Raw genomic sequence first — 12196 nt, forward strand, 5'->3', positions numbered from 1 at the left:
TGTTTGCTTTTTTAAAACTGTGGATAAAATAATGTATATAAAAGCATTTTATCAACTAAAGTTTCATAGACCTCAGAGCCATCCCCCTCATTTTCTTGTAGTGCTTTGTGGTGTTCCTTTCAGTTTTCCCAACAATCCTGCAACTAGTTGCAGCTGCTGCTTAATGGCATTATTATCATCATCATCATTATTAAATCTCTTTTACGGATAGGGACATCAAGGCCCAGAGAGTTTGGGCAACTTGCCAAGGGTCTTTTGGATAGAAAGTGGTGGAGCCATCAGTTTTGCCTTACACACCAGGCTACTAGGGATGGTCCTGTTAATACTGCTTATCATCGGTGTTGGGTTAATTGAGCTAGAGATGGTTTTCAAGCCACCGAGTGGCTCTGGGGGTAGGACAAGCAGGGGTGCAAGCAGTGGCCCTTTCTGTCTCCCATAAAGCAACTTATAATTCAGTGATTGAAAAGTCCAGTAACTTAGAGGGAACAAAACCAAACCCTTCCTCCAGTGTGTCCCTCAATGGCCATCTAGACCCTGCACCCTCATTGACTCCCCAGGCTTCTCAAACAGCCTTACTAAGTATAGAATCTTCCATACTTGGAAGGACTTATCTAAGTAGGTGGACTATCTCTTGCCAGGGAGGAGTTGATTGTCCTGAGGGCTCATGATCTGCAGGGTGGGGAAGCATTCTGTCTGTAGGCACCACCAAGGTTTGTGGTCACAGGAGGCTATGCAAAATTAAGTGACCTTTACTGTGGAATGCACATATATATCTTTGTATATTTTCCACAAGCACCCTGTGAGCTCTGTTACTTCCTCCTTGCTAGATGAGTCATCTGAGGCCTGAAGAAGTTTAGTAACTTGCTGAAAAACACATGGTAAGAGGCTTAGCAGGGGATTTAAACCAGATAGTCTTGCTCCAAAGCCTGTGTTCTTAAATATTACCGTAAGCTCACTTTGATAAGTGACTTCCATCCATCTATCCACCCATCCATTCATGAATCCACCTCTCTACCCAGCCTTTTACCCATTGCCTGTGTATCCACTCATCTGTCCATCTAGCCATCTACTCATCCATCCATCCACCCTCCCACTTACCCATTGTGTTGGCTATTTGTCTAACATGATCCTCTGCTTTGTCCTGGAGAAAAAATTTCTCCATCCTGGGAGCTGAGCACATGCTTTCTAGAGCTGGAGGCCTCCATGCCAATATACATCACTTAACTCCCAAGAAATATCTGGGCTTGCTGCTGGCACTGCTAGGCTCATGTCCTCAGGAGTGCTGCAATTTCAGGCAGTGCTGGGTTGTTCACTTTCCTCTCTCTAAACCTGTGGAGGGTTTTCCCCTTGTATCAGTTTGTTTCTGTTGCTTATAACAGAAATACCTGAAACCGAGTAATTTGTAAAGAAACCATATTTATTGCTTATAGTTTCAGAGCTGGGGAGTCCAAAGTTCAGGGAACACATCTGGTGAGGGTCTTCTTTGGTGGGTGGTGACGCTACAGTGATGCAGGGTACCACGTGGCACCATGGCTGACCAAGAGGGAGGCTGACCTCCTCACTTGCTCTCTTTTTAAAGCCCTCAGAACCACACCCATGACCATCACTAAACTATCAATGGATTAATCCATTCACTAGGGTATGGTCCTCACAATCTAATCACCTCTTCAAGGCCCCTCCTTTTAATTACCGTAATAGGATTTCCCGCCCTCTTAACACTGTCACAGTGGGGGTTAAGTTCCTAATACATGGAACTTTGGGACCCAATTCAATCCATATCACCCCTTCCACATCCTCAGAATGGGCAAAGCTGCAGGCTCTTCCAGAAACACTCTTGGCTTTCTGAAACATTGCTACAAATGAATATTCAGTGAGCCTCATTCTTTGACCCAAAAGTTGGAAGTTGGATTAGCTAGGCCTGATTTTACTTTTTTAAAACTGTTATAGAGTTTGTGTGATACATCTAAAAATCATGTAATAAATCTAAAACAGATGTTTACAGAGCATTTTTTAAGGTAAAAAAATTTAATAGACATAGGCCAATTTGAGTTGAGATAAATCAATTAAGGAAACAATTAAAATTGTTTACAAAGAGGCAGTATTATGAAGAAGCAGTGTGGCCTAGCTATTTACATATTTATTAAGTGTGAAGCAATGAAAGCCATTTAATTATTTTGCATAGCCTCCGTGGTAAATAAACTATTGGTGAGACAGTCCTACTTCTTAACATATTTTACTTTTTATTATGCAAATTTTAAACATAAAAATTCAAACATGAAAACATAAAGAGTCAAGTAATGAACCCCCTGTATCCAGCACCCATCTTCAATGATTATCAGCTGAAACTGTACCCACTTTCCTCCTCCTATGTTATATTTTTCTTTTCATAAGTTTCAAGGACATAACAATTTCCACACTTGTTACTTAATTTCATTGGGTCAAAATTCCATTCTAGAAAAGTATATTTTGTTGACATTGAAATATAATAAACTTTTGAATATAATTGTTTACTTTTTCATTGAAATTTTTTGGTAGAACATTGGGAATTTTCCACCACTTTTTTTCAATTTAAAAAATTTCAAATTTACAGCAATGTTGAAAGAATAATAGATGAGCCCTCAGATACCCTGTACTCAGACACACCAGTTTTTAGCATCGGGACTGGCATTTTCTTAAGTATGTTTTTCCATGGGATTACATGAAGACAGGGGAGGTTTCCTAACAGACAGCAGCACATGGCTTTAGAACCAGACACAACTGGGTTCAAATCCCACCTCCACCCCATCCTAGCCATGCATCATAGATGAGTTACATCACACCCGGTCTCTTCCTGTATCACACGAGAATAATAATGGTATTCACCCATGGTTTATTCAAGGCACATAGTAGGTTCTCAGCAAATGTTACCTATCACCTCGCCTCCTAGTTTCATCCTTCTGTTGCACTTGGGGGAGATGCATGGGGAGAATTGGCTTTTTGGATTCACATCCTTTGTGGTCATTATGGAAGATTTTTGCAGTTGAAAGGGTTAGTGTGGCCCAGTGATTAGAGGATAGGTCTGGGGAGAGCTCTGCCCTTATCAGCTTTGGAACTTGGTTAAGTTACATAATCTCTCTAAGCCCTAGTACCCTCCCCGTAAAATGGGGATGGAAAAACTACTTAACCTCATCGGGTTGTCATGAGGAGAAAATAAGATGTGTGAGTCTAGACCTGGTCTTTAGTATAGTGACTACCTCATGAGTGCCTGGTAAATGTTACTAATTATTAGTATTTTTATAAATGCTAAATTAGGGATAAATTAGCATAGTGCATTCCACATAACTGCTCAATCAATGTTGCTTAGTATTATTATTGTAAGGAAGGATGAAAAACCACAGCAAGTTGGTCTTAAAAAGTCTGAGTTTACTTTGGTGGCACAAAAAGGATACAGCTCTCTTGTGAAGGCTTGCAGCACAATTTCAAACAAGAGTCAGCCTGGATGGACATGTGGAGGCCACTGGCTGCGCATGGAATCATGTGTCATCATGGGAAATGACTGTGTGCATCTTTTCCATTCAGTGATGTTCTAAAATAAACTGGCCCTCTAGAGCGCGCCTGGAAGTGTTGGCTTCTGGCATTGACCGGCTCACCCCATGGCCGGGGTGGATGTCTCTATCCCAGAGGCTTTGTGCTGTTCTCATTGCCTGGGACTGACTTTGTTCTTCTCTCTCTCTCTCTCTTTCTCTCTTTCTGACCCTCTCGTCTTGTATCCCAGGTCGAAAGGATTGTAGACAAGAGGAAGAATAAGAAAGGAAAATGGGAGTATCTCATCCGATGGAAAGGCTATGGGAGCACGGAGGACACGTGGGAGCCCGAGCATCACCTCTTGCACTGTGAGGAGTTCATAGATGAATTCAATGGGCTGCACGTGTCCAAGGACAAGAGGCTGAAGACAGGGAAGCAGTCTGGCGCCTCCAAGCTCCTGCGTGACGGTCGTGGCCCATCAGTGGAGAAGCTTTCCCACAGACCTTCCGAGCCTGGGAAAAGCAAAGGGACTTCCCATAAACGGAAGCGAATCAACCCTCCCCTGTCCAAGCCAAAAAAAGGGTATTCAGGCAAGCCCCCTGCGGGAGGTGACAGAGCCGCCAAGACGGTGTCTTACAGGACTACCCCCAGTGGTTTGCAAATAATGCCCCTGAAAAAGGCTCAGAATGGGATGGAAAATGGGGATGCTGGCTCCGAGAAAGATGAGGGGCACTTTGGAAATGGATCACATCAGTCTGGCCTGGATTTGAACGACCACATTGGAGAGCAAGACGTGGGTGAATGTGATGTGAACCATGCAGCGCTGGTGGAAAACGGGCTCGGTTGGTGGCTTTTCTTTCTCTTGGTTTTGGCTCTGGCCATGGCAGACAGGGGGCTCTGCCTGCAGCCCAGGGAGATGCGTAAGACCCCCAACCTCCTGACTTATAGCTAGACAGTAATTCTCCCGTCATCCATCTCACCCAGGGCCATGTGGACCTGGTCATATGCCCACATGGTTACAGACACCTATGCAGGTGATGAGGCCAAACTGCTGATGTTCCAGCCGAGGCCTGGAATGGGTTGGAAATTCCTGCCTGTACTGCAAGACACCCAAGGCCATGGTAACCATTCTAGAGGTCCTTCTGAGGGCAGCTCAGTGTCCTCACCCCCTGGGGCCCCAGACTCATGTCCCCAGAGGGCCATGCCTCTCCAGAGCTCCATGCACAGCCCTTGATTTCAGTCTCATTGTGTCCCCAGCAGTATTGCCTAGAGAGGTGGGTCTGCTCTGGGGTCTGTTTCAATTTCTCAGGCCCAGTTTGGACTTGAAATTCACCAAATCAGTCTGTAAGCTAGAGCTCTCACCCCTCAGCTATTGGGAGGATGAATGACTGGCCTTATTTCTATATCAGTTCCTGTCATAGTCTATTCAGGCTGTTAAAACAAAATGCCTTAGCCTGGGGAATTTATAAACAATAGAAATGTATTGCTCACAGTTCTGGAGGCCGGGAAGTCCAAGATCAAGGTGCCAGCAGATTCGGTGTCCAGTGAGGGCCTGCTCCTCATAGATCGTGCCTTCTCTGTCCTCACATGGTGGAAGGGCAAGGCAGCTCCCTTCAACCTCTTTTATTACGGCACTAATCCCATTTATGAGGGTAGAACCCTCATGACTTAGTCACCCCGTAAAGGCCTCTTTGTACTTCTGCATTGGGGGTTTAGGTTTCGGCACATGAATTTTCTGGGAGCACCGATGTTCAGACTGTAGTGGGCCTTAAATGCTGCTGCCCTGACCCCATCCTATGCTAATTCTTTTGGTTTGCACCTTCTTACTCCATCCTGGAAGCAACACAACTTGTGTGTGTTGTGTTAGACTATGGAATTCCACGCTCTTAACAAGTCTCTACAGGCAAAATTAAGGAAAGAGGAGGCAGTGACCAGGGAATTCAAGCTCCTACACCTGACATTTCCTCAGTAGTCAGATGGCCTCTGAGTCCTTTGTGGCCCAAGTCTTTCAGGCTAGCTGTCTGTGCCAGTTGCAGGCACTTCTCATTTCTCAGATACCTGTGTGTTTACCTGGTGGCATCTTTCTCTTTAGCCGCCACAGCCTGAAATTTTGGGAGGTCAGGAAATCCTGCATGTGTGCGGACAACCCATGCCCAGCAGAACAGGGCCACCAGACACCCTGGATGGAACCAGAGTGTGTGGGCATAAGGATGTGGGATGCAGGTGGGACAGCTGGTGAGCCGGATGGGGCAACACGGCAGACACACCTTAGAATGGTGATGGTGATTTTGGAGTTTGGAGTGTTAGGAGCATGCTCTACTGGGGACAGCTTGCCAGGGAATCTGATCAATCCACTTTGAGGTTCCTCTTTCTCCAGAGTGAGGAATTTCACCCAAACAGGATTTATGTAGCAGTCTTTGCTCCAGAGTGAGTCACGTTTCTGTCTGGGGATCCCTGATGCTGACGTGACTGTGCCTGCTAACACGTGTAGAAGTTGTTTGTTTTAAAAATTCATCTCTCGGGGAGAAGTGGGCTTGCGTAAATGAGGCTTGGCATAAACATCCGTGTTTGATGTTTCTGTGACAGCTGTGGGCCGTAGCAGAGTTCCCTGCCTCAGGAAGGATGGTGAGGAGAAGTTTTGAGGTGCCTTGGGTGCAGGCGCAGGGAGCCTGGGCACCATCACCTGCACTCTGTCTGTTAACAGCCCCCTGCCCTGCTCAAAATGTGGCTGTCCCCAGAGTAAGGGGAGAAGCATGAGGGAGGATGGTTTGCTGACTGTAGCTGCCAGATTGTAGCATGAAGAAGAGAAGCCAGACTTGTACAGATGTCTAGAAGAGGGTATGCCTCTCCTCCTTTGCAACTTTTTTTTTTTTCTTCCTTTTTTGTCTTTTTTTCATGACCGGCAACGGATCGCAACCCTCAGTGTCGCGCCCGTATGTGGGATCCGAACCCTCGGCGGGAGTGCTGCTGCGTTTCCCAAGCAGCGCACTGTAGCAGTGCGCCACCGGGCCGGCCCCTCCTTTGCAACTTTTAAAGTGGTGGAGCCATATGTGGGATCCGAACCCTCGGTGGGAGTGCTGCTGCGTTTCCCAAGCGGCGCACTGTAGCAGTGCGCCACCGGGCCGGCCCCTCCTTTGCAACTTTTAAAGTGGTGGAGCTACGAGCCATTTCTCTCTATCGTGGGCCTCATCGATGCCCCCCGGTTCATGACCTGGTGATGGGAATGGTACCCCATGACCAGGGGATGTAAGGGAGGACCAGCCTGGTGAGGTCCTTGGTTGTCTTGTTAACTGCAAAATGCCATTCTGGACCTTTCTTGTCTCTGATCTCTTGTCTCCCTCATTTTTGTCTCATATTGTGTATTCTCCACTTTGCTTGGGCCCATGTCTGGGTGGAGAGAGGGAAGCTGCCTGCCTCTAATTTGTTCTGTCTGGTTGTTCCAAAAGGGTGCTTTTGCTTAATCACATCCCATAGTTTTGGTGACCCCTGAGATCCTCCCATAAGGTTAGGGTGGTGGTCCTCGAATTTTATGTGCATAAGGTATCTGGCAACTTGTGAAAAATGCAGCTTCCTTATAGTCTGATTTACTAAGTCTAGAGTGGATCCCAGAAGATGGGCTTTTAACGGTCTCCCTAGGTGATGACTGTGTTTTGAGACATGCTCTGTGGCAAAACGGGTTGGCAATGAAATTCCACATTAGGTGTCAACTTAATGCAGTTCGATATGGATTTTCGAGCACTTCTTAAGAGTTAGTTGCCTTGCCAGGTGCTTGGAGTAGAGTAATAAAAAGATAGATAAGGACTTCTCCCTCTGAAACTTACAGTCTACTCTCAAGTAAGTTGGAGTGGCTGCCTCTGGCTCTGTGTTGAGAAGGCATCTGAGGCTGGCTCCTTGGAAGGAGTAACTTGTATGTTACATACATGGTACGCCTCTGCCATACCACATTGACGTCTTCTGTGGTCACTGACATGATAAATGGTCCCATCCACTGTCAGCCTTTTACACCCTAGTTAGAACTAGCTTATTATCCAGGTCTGGGGGAACTGGGGAGGGGAAAAGACTGAGAATCCTTGCCAGAGAGAGAAGCATAATGTCAAAGAGAGTGGTTTGAGGTTCTTGGACAAGACCCAAGACAGAGGGGGTATTGTGGTTCCAGAACTTTCCAGTAAGGGATCAGAGGTGTAGTCATGCAAAATGTGGATCTGCTTATATTTTGAGGCAAAGAGAAGCTTTGTTGAAGCCAGAGTCCATGCCCATGTGGAGCCTTGAAAGTCCTCATCCTACCCTCTTCTTCAACCCTACCTTCCCTGACCTCGACCAAAGGATCTAGTTCCCAGGGGCCTAAGGGTGAGCCAACGGGGTTTGCAGCTCACAGCAGGGCTAATCTTTGCCTGGCAGAAGGGACTGGGGTATCTTGGCTGCACTCACACAACATTTGTTTTGGGGGTGGGCTGCTGCTTTTTATATGGTTTTAACTTCTCTTTGGTGAGTTAAGGTTCTGCATACAGAAAAGCAACTTATGTAACATATTACTCACTTACACTGCTGACTTCCCTGATCTGTGCTGTGGGAACAAATGCTAAATTGGGGCTCCAGCGGGTGGTGTTTTGGTTGCAGACTGCATTTTCCCGAGCAATGTTTGTGAGGTGTATGCAGCGACTCAACACTGCTTTTGATTCTGATTCTTCTCCTGTAATGACAAATGGCTTTGTGGTCGGGGGACCATCTGCCTCAGTATCCCTTGGGGAGCTTGTTAAAATGGGCTCCACCCCAATTGAATGAATCCACATCTCTGGGGGCAGGGTGTGGGTTATGCATGTTAAACGTGGAATTTGAACAGCCACGGGTATATACAGCAGCGCCTGCAGATGTGTTTGGTATTAAGAGAGGCTCATAGATCCCTTTGTTGGTAAAGCCAGAGTTACCCTTTGGATTTTAAGCTTGTATGTAGGAATGTTATTCCATCCTTTAAAGTTTTAAAACCTGACATAGTTTCTTCTCACTGATGCACTTTCTACTAGGCATCTCGTTCTCCCAGGCATCTCTTTCTCCCCACCTTTTATTTTTTTTCCTAAAACCAATTTCATCTGTATGGAAAAGCTGTTGGGTTAGCTTACCCCTCCCATGGTTCTGTCCAGGAGAACTGCTTAATGCTTTCTTGTCTAAATAGGCCAGAGCATCAATGCTCCTAAAACCAATTTCATCTGTATGGAAAAGCTGTTGGGTTAGCTTACCCCTCCCGTGGTTCTGTCCAGGAGAACTGCTTAATGCTTTCTTGTCTAAATAGGCCAGAGCATCAATGCTTTTATAGATTCACAGGAGCTTTAACCTGTGGAAACATCCGTAAGTAGGAGCCATCGTTTCCCTCCGAGCTCTAGAAAAACACAGACTCCCAGCTTTCTCCAAATTACTGCAAAGCTGCTGAGCCTCCACGCTGGTGCTGATCCTGTGGCCCCGTGTCCACATTTCTTTGATTTTGGAGAATCCTTTCCTTGCTTCTTGAGGACTGCTGTCTGTCACACAGGTGTGCGTCTCATATGTTGCACGATTCAGTGTTTCCAGCCTTATTCCTACCATGGAGTGAGTCACCCACACAAGTGTGCAGCATTTGCCATTTTCTCTCCATTGATCTTCTGAAATGATCTCAGTTTTCACTTCTAGAATGTTTGTTTATCTCTTCCTACTCGCTCTTTCAGCATGATTATAATTTTGCCATTTATTGATCGTAATAGAGAACTGTGTTTTAAAGCACTTCAGAACTAAGCACAAGCATGGGAATTGCCCTATGGCTTTTGAGAGCCTCGGGCCTCTCAAACATAGAGCCAGCATCAGAATCCCCCAGAGGTCATGTTAAAACAGATCACTGTGCCCACACCCAGCTTCCAGATTCAATCGGTGTGGAGTGGAGTCTGAGAATCTGCATTTCTAGCAAGTTCCCAGATGTTGCTGCTGGTCCGTGGACCTACTTCGGGAACCACTGCCCTAGACTAATAAGATCTAAGATGACTGAGATGAAAATGTAGATGGTGGTTGTGAAAGTCAGTTGGTGGTATCAGGGGGAGTTGAAATGCTTATGCTCTGGACCTTGAGTCTGTCTTTATAAAACTTTGTAAGTTAAAAGTTCATCAAATGAAAAGTTGTAAGTTGAAAGTTTTAGAGTATGGGAACGTCCCTGAGATGAGGCCTTGGAGTTTACAAAGTCCTTTCTGTGTTCCTGAGAGGTAGCTGCTGCTGTTCTACCCATTTTACAGAGTGGAAAATGAAGTCACAAGTGCCCAGGATGGGAATTTGACTCCAGAGCTGGCCTCTAACCCAGTGCTCAACTGGATTCCAGGCCCTGATAACTGACAAAAATATGTTCTGATTGCAGGTGGGGAGTGCTGGTGGGACAGGACCCCCTTTGTGACACCCTCCTTCCTCATTAATGGAAGGATATAATACTTCTGAGCCTGAGAGACTATGACTAACTATGCCATTCAACTTGAGAACCTGTATAAAATGGTCAATGTCCTAGAAAAATGCAACTTAACAAAATAGACTAAAGGAGGACTAGAGAACCTGAATAGTAAAATAACTATTAAAGAAATTGAATTAGTTGTTAAAGAGCTCTTAGAAGAAGAAAGGATTAACACAAGGCTCATATGGTTTTATAGGCAATTTTAAACGTTCTAGAACAGATAATCTAACCAAACGTTCTAGAGCAGATAACCCTTTTCTTTTCAAATTGTTGCAGACAACAGAAAAAGAGAAAATACTTCCAGCTCCTTTGATGAGGCCAGTATAACCTGGATTTCCAGACCTGACATAGAGAGGAGAAAGGAAAATTATTGGTCAATCTCACTTAAGATTACAGTAGTAAAAGTCCTGAATAACCCTTGTGGGATTCTTATAGTTCCCTTGATCCTTCCTCAAAATTGTGACTGTTTCAGAAAGTTCTCACTATTTGCCCTGAACTTAACCCCAGTTCTTGACCTTTAATATCACCACTGCTTTTCAAGGTGCCGAGCTTGTTCTGGAAGAGGCCTGGGAAACTGGCTTGGGGTGGCAGAGAGCATCCTAGGTGGCAGTTCCAAACTGTCCAGTGAATCACAGAAAGGCCATAAAGGGTGTCCACGTGGCAGCCTCTTATTAACACAGGTGTCCATTTCCCTGAGCACAGGTGTTCTTTTAACACAGTTCAATCACCCACTCCAGGCCAACAAACTTTGACCAGCCTTTTTGGTTTTCAACAGCAGGTGATTTTCCAAACCAATAACAACAACAAAATCCTAAGGGATTTTGTCTTTCAAAGTATGGCAATTAAGTCACTTGTGCTAACAAATGAATTAAAAACCCTTTTGTGTGGCAATGTTAAGACCTTGTCCAACTTGGCCACTAGGTCAGATGGAAAGTGCCAGACCGTAATGGAAAATCTGACGATCCAACCAGGAGCAACTTGACCTGTGGTAGATCCAAGGGGGATGTTGACTCTCCTCACATGGCTCCTGAATCCTGGTTTTGATTTTGGCATCCAGAGAGGATGATGGAATCTTGACCACTGTCAAGGTTTAGAAATCAACTAATTTCTTTCTCTGCAGATGTTGTCTTCTCTCTCAACTACCTCAGAAAAGTCTTAGGAACTGTTTCCATATGGCCATTCATCAGTGGTGAGCCAAGGGTGGTGGGGTGGGAAGTAGAGGTGACCCATCCAGGTGCAAGCAGTAAGGGGGTACAGTGTCTGTGGAGGATTTCGAAACAGTAATAAAGATCGGTTTACTAATGTGAAGTCTATTCCTCCCCATCAAGGTGGACCCCCAAGTGCCCACCCCCTTCCTTGTCCCCTTACTGCTCATACAAACAGCCAGTCTTTACCAATGATCATGATCACACTGGTGCTGGTGGTGGTGACAGCAATAGCAGCTGACATTTATTGAGATCCTACTGCCGGCGAAGCTGTGCTCTTTGTGTTTGACATACTTTATCATGTAATCCCCTCAGTGGTTCTCTGACATAGCACGATAACAAGGTTACCTATAACTAACCTTGTTTATGGATGGGGAAACCGAGGCTTAGAGGGGCTTAAACATAGAGACCTGAGGGGAGCAGTTAGGCCATGATGCTGGTTCTAGTGATGCTGAAGCTATCGGGGTCTGTGACCAGTTTTATAAAGGAAAAAAGGCACCTCAGGGATTCAGGTTCAAGCCAGCAAACCTTTCCCAGGTACCTAGGGCAATGTCCTGGCCGATACCCCTGGGCCTTCCTTTGAGATGTCTTCAGGAGTATCGAATATGCTGACTTGGCACTTTAGGGAAGTGGGATCTCTGGTCCTGGTGATTGTCTGTAGGGCCTTAGATTAATAGACACACACACACACACACACACACATCTATGAATCTTAAAGGGAACTCCTAAATTATAAAAATTTATTTCTATACTAGAAGAAGTGGCAAAAGAAAGGGTAAAGTTATCCATCAACTGATATATGGATGAGCGCAATGTGGTCTCTCCATACAATGGAATGTTATTCAGTTATAAAAAGAAATGAAATACTGACACATGCTGCAACATGGATAAACCTCAGACACATTCTGCTTAACTGATATATGGATGAGCGCAATGTGGTCTCTCCATACAATGGAATGTTATTCAGTCATAAAAAGAAATGAAATACTGACACATGCTGCAACATGGATAAACCTCAGACACATTCTGC

The 12196-nt window shown here is 45.3% G+C and overlaps 1 pseudogene; it reads left to right on the plus strand.

Moving 5' to 3' along the window:
* Positions 1–3754: 3754 nt before the first annotated feature.
* On the plus strand, positions 3755–4456 carry LOC103609948 (annotated as a pseudogene).
* The last annotated feature ends 7740 nt before the right edge of the window (positions 4457–12196 follow it).

Source organism: Galeopterus variegatus, unplaced genomic scaffold (assembly GCF_000696425.1).
Source record: "Galeopterus variegatus unplaced genomic scaffold, G_variegatus-3.0.2 Scaffold10339, whole genome shotgun sequence".
Lineage (NCBI taxonomy): Eukaryota > Metazoa > Chordata > Mammalia > Dermoptera > Cynocephalidae > Galeopterus > Galeopterus variegatus.